The 5319-nt window shown below is 40.8% G+C and overlaps 1 non-coding gene across 1 annotated transcript; it reads right to left on the reverse strand.

Annotated features, from left to right (window-relative positions):
• Nucleotides 1–5249: 5249 nt before the first annotated feature.
• On the reverse strand, nucleotides 5250–5319 carry trnaa-ugc (transfer RNA alanine (anticodon UGC)). The gene has a single exon. It is a non-coding gene; the product is annotated as a tRNA-Ala (tRNA).

A 5319-nucleotide genomic window follows, 5' to 3' on the forward strand; every position in this document is an offset into this window, starting at 1 on the left:
CAGTGAAACTAAACTCCATGGAGACTCGTTCTAACATCACTGAGAGACATGTTGAAGTTCTGCAGAGAAACAGTCAAGGTAATGGGAGGAAAATTAAGTTTTAGTTCTGACAGTATTAAACAATATATATTTATGGTCTGAATGACTGACCTTATTGTTGATAACATGTCTAATCTACACCAACTAGTGTCCAGTTAGATCAAGTAGTGTTGACTCATCTCTCTCCCACAGACAGGAAGGTGGCTTTCTCAGCCTCACTAGCAGCACCTGGTAAAGAAGGAAACACTGGACCCTTCAAAACTGGAACCACCCTGGTCTACAGAAATATCTACTCAAACATTGGCAATGCTTATAACCCCACTACAGGTACACTATATTCATATCATCAGTATTTATAAGTCTGTGTGAAAACATAGTTATTAATAGTCCTCTGTCCTCGTATCATCTCTGATGACTGTTTCTATGTGAATGTTGTGTTCTGATACAGGGATCTTCACAGCACCAGTGAGAGGACTCTACCTCTTCAGGTTTTACATCTATGGAGAGGGTGACAGTTCAGTTTATACAACTGCAATCTTGCGTATGAATGGATATCAGATAGCTACTGCACATGCTGAACAAGCTACTGGTGATATTAACTCCTCTAATGGAGTGTCACTGCTGCTGGAGGTGGGAGATGTGGTCAACATGTATCTCTGGGCTGGGAGAAAGATATATGATGATGCAAATCGCCACAGCACCTTCAGTGGTCACCTGCTCTTCACCATGTAAGAGGGTTATTGAAGGACTGTATCAGTGATCTGTACCGGAAATTATTCAGACATTTGAACAACATTGTCTTAGCGTGGAATGTTCTCCATTTACTCTCTAATAACTCAAACTAAGGCAGTTCTCAAGGAGAAAAGTAGGTGAAATTTACAAGATTTAAAAATACATATCGTATCCAAGTTTTCAAAATAGAAAAATAATTGTTTTAAATATACTCAAAATGAAAATATTAATGTAATGTAAATATTATACTGTCCACTAAAGACTTCTTTAATTCATGTATTTAGATGTTGACCCCCCCCCACCCACCCACCCACCCACTCACTCACTCACTCACTCACTCACTCACCCACTAGTAAATTTAACACTAGTCAACATTGTGTTGAGTATTATTTAATAAAGTGTTTATCAAAAGAATGACTAGTAGAATGTCACTAGTAGTAACACACACACACACACTAGAGAGCCCTCAGCTCTCTATGGTGTTTAGGTCAGAACGTGACTGGTGGGTTATCTAGTTTTTTTATTTCTTGGTTGGTGGTTTGTGTGGTTCCCAATTATTTTTTAAAGCCAGATGTGATGCAGCCTGGATTTGAACCAGGTACTGCAGTGACACAACTGAGCTGAGATGCAGTGTCTTAGACCACTGCACCACTCGGGAGCCCAACTAACCTTTAGACCTTGACTTCTTCTCAGGCCTACCGTGCCAATATATCCTCCAAAAACTGGCTTCTTGGGCATTATCACTTAAATAACAATTTAGACCAAAAGCAAAAAATATATTATAAAAATGGAATTGACATTTAGGCATTCTATGTTCTGTTTGCTGTGTCACATTGTAATTATAGGACCATTGCAAACAGATAATAGTAATCATGAGGTGAATCAGTTTGATTTATCACCTTAATGCTACATGATGTGTCCCTGTTATCACCAGGTCATGGTTTAAGAGGGCAGGATATAAAGGCGAGTTGCGGTGAACAGCAATCTTCAAGTTTTTCCACAGATTTTTAATGGGATTCAAGTCTGGGCTTTCGCTGGGCCATTCAAGGACTTTCACATTATTGTTCTGAAGCCATTCCAACGTTTGTTTGGCTGTATGCTTGGGGTCATTGTTCTGTTGGAATGTAAATCTTTGCCCCAGTCTAAGGTTGTTTGCACTCTGAAGTGGGTTCTCATCAAAGATTAACCTGTATTTGGCTCCATTCATTGTTCCCTCTATCCTTACCAGTCTCCATGATGCTGAAAAGCATCCCCATAGCATGATGCTGCCACCACCATGCTTCACGGAATGGATGGTGTTAGACGGGTGATGAACTATGCCTGTTTATCTCCAAATCAAATCAAATCAAATTCATTTATATAGCCCATCGTACATCAGCTGATATCTCAAAGTGCTGTACAGAAACCCAGCCTAAAACCCCAAACAGCAAGCAATGCAGGTGTAGAAGCATGGTGGCTAGGAAAAACTCCCTAGAAAGGCCAAAACCTAGGAAGAAACTAAGAGAGGAACCAGGCTATGAGGGGTGGCCAGTCCTCTTCTGGCTGTGCCGGGTGGAGATTATAACAGAACATGGCTAAGATGTTCAAATGTTCATAAATGACCAGTATGGTCAAATAATAATAATCACAGTAGTTGTCGAGGGTGCAGCAAGTCAGCACCTCAGGAGTAAATGTCAGTTGGCTTTTCATAGCCGATCATTAAGAGTATCTCTACCACTCCTGCTGTCTCTAGAGAGTTGAAAACAGCAGGTCTGGGACAGGTAGCACGTCCGGACAGGGCCAAACCTGTACCCCTGGACAGGGCCAAACAGGAAGGATATAACCCAACCCACTTTGCCAAAGCACAGCCCCCACACCACTAGAGGGATATTTTCAACCAACAACTTACCATCCTGAGACAAGGCCGAGTATAGCCCACAAAGATATCATCAGTGACTCAACCCACTCAAGTGACGCACTCCTCCTAGGGACGGCATGAAAGAGCTCCAGTAAGCCAGTGACTCAGACCCTGTAATAGGGTTAGAGGCAGAGAATCCCAGTGGAAAGAGGGGAACCGGCCAGGCAGGGACAGCAAGGGCGGTTAGTTGCTCCAGAGCCTTTCCGTTCACCTTCACACTCCTGGGCCAGACTACACTCAATCATATGACCCACTGAAGAGCCACTGATGAGTCTTCAGTAAAGACTTAAAGGTTAAGACCGAGTCTGCGTCTCTCACATGGGTAGGCAGACCATTCCATAAAAATGGAGCTCTATAGGAGAAAGCCCTGCCTCCAGCTGTTTGCTTAGAAAATCGAGGGACAATGAGGAGGCCTGCGTCTTGTGACCGTAGCGTACGTGTAGGTATGTACAGCAGGACCAAATCAGAGAGATAGGTAGGAGCAAGCCCATGTAATGCGTTGTAGGTTAGCTATAAAACCTTGAAATCAGCCCTTGCCTTGACAGGAAGCCAGTGTAGAGAGGCTAGCACTGGAGTAATATGATCAAATTATTTGGTTCTAGTCAGGATTCTAGCAGCCGTATTTAGCACTAACTGAAGTTTATTTAGTGCTTTATCCGGGTAGCCGGAAAGTAGAGCATTGCAGTAGTCTAAACTAGAAATAACAAAAGCATAGATTAATTTTTCTGCATCATTTTTGGACAGAAGGTTTCTGATTTTTGCAATGTTACGTAGATGGAAAAAAGCTGTGCTTGAAACAGTCTTGATATGTTCTTCAAAAGATTAATTGTCAGATTCAACAAAATATCTATTTGTTTCTTGGGACCTAGAACAAGCATCTCTGTTTTGTCCGAGTTTAAAAGTAAAACGTTTGCAGCCATCCACTTCCTTATGTCTGAAACACAGGCTTCTAGCGAGGGCAATTTTGGGGCTTCACCATGTTTCATTGAAATGTACAGCTGTGTGTCATCCGCATAGCAGTGAAAGTTAACATTATGTTTTCGAATGACATCCCCAAGAGGTAAAATATATAGTGAAAACTATAGTGGTCCTAAAACGGAAGTTGATTTGTCAGAGGACAAACCATTCACAGAGACAAACTTATATCTTTCCAACAGATAAGATCTAAACCAGGCCAGAACTTCTCCATACATAGCACTTTGCATTCAGACCAAAGAGTTAAGTTATTGTCATCAGACCACAGAATATTTTGCCTTATCACCTCAGAGTCTTTCACGTGCCTTTTTGCAAACTTTAGGTGTGGTGTCATGTGCCTTTTTCTCAGGAGTGGCTACCGTCTGGCCACTCTCCCATAAAGCCTAGATTGGTTAAGTGCTGTAGACTGTTGTCCTTCTGGCGGGTTCTCCCATCTCAACCAAGGAACTCTGTAGTTCTGTCAGAGTGATCATTGGGTTCTTGGTCACCTCCCTGACCAAGGTCTTTCTTGCTCGGCTGCTCAGTTTGGTCAGACGGCCAGAGTCTGGGTAGTTCCGTATTTTTTCAATTTCCCAATAATGGAGACACTGTGCTCTTGGAGACGTTAAAACACTCTATAAATTGTATTATAGCCTTCCCCAGATATATGACTTATAACAATTCTATCTCAGAGATCTACAGACAGTTCCTTGGACATGCACCGTCAACTGTGGCACATTATATAGACAGGTGTGTTTCTTTCTAAAATAATGTCCAAACATTGAATTGGCCACAGGTGGACTCCAATCAAGTCGTACAAACATCTCAAGGATGATCAAAGGAAATTAGACGCCACCTGAGCTCAATTTGGTGTATCATAGCAAAGGGGTGTGAATACTTGTGTAAATTACAAATGTATGTATTTAATTTTCAATACATTTGCAAAAGTGTCATACATGTTTTCACTTTGACATTATGGGGTATTGTGATGCCATTATGGGGTATTGTGATGTCATTATGGGGTATTGTGATGTCATTATGGGATATTGTGATGTCATTATGGGGTATTGTGATGTCATTATGGGATATTGTGATGCCATTATGGGGTATTGTGTGTAGATGGGTGAGGGGAAAAACGATTTAATCCATGTTAAATTCAGGCTGTAACTCAACAAAATGTGGAATAAGTCAAGGGGTCTGAGTACTTTCTGAATGTACTGTATCTGTGCTGGAAAATATTCAGAACTTTTTAGTAATTGTCTTATCGTTGGAAGCTCTGCATTTGCTCTCTGTTAGTTTAAACTAAGATAGTTGTCAACGTGAAAAGTAGGTGAAATAAAAATATATCTCAGTGTTGAAATTAGGAAAAATATAACAAACGACATTTATCTTAAAATATAAATGTCATGTCAGTATTATATTGTACAGTACGACGTTTTAAATCAATGTATAAAAACAGATTTACCAACATATATTTTCTACTGTACATTCATTCATACATCTACTGTACATTCAAGACTTGTAAACACTGTTTTAGGTAACGTGAAATAAAGTGCTAATCAAAAAGAAAATACTCAAAGTCCCATTTCAGACATACTCTTATCCAGAGAAATTAACTTTTTCACGCTGGTCCCCTGTGGGAATTGAACCCACAACCCTGGTGTTGCAAGCACCATGCTCTACCAACTGAGCCACAC

Source organism: Oncorhynchus clarkii, chromosome 28, assembly GCF_045791955.1.
Source record: "Oncorhynchus clarkii lewisi isolate Uvic-CL-2024 chromosome 28, UVic_Ocla_1.0, whole genome shotgun sequence".
Classification (NCBI taxonomy): domain Eukaryota; kingdom Metazoa; phylum Chordata; class Actinopteri; order Salmoniformes; family Salmonidae; genus Oncorhynchus; species Oncorhynchus clarkii.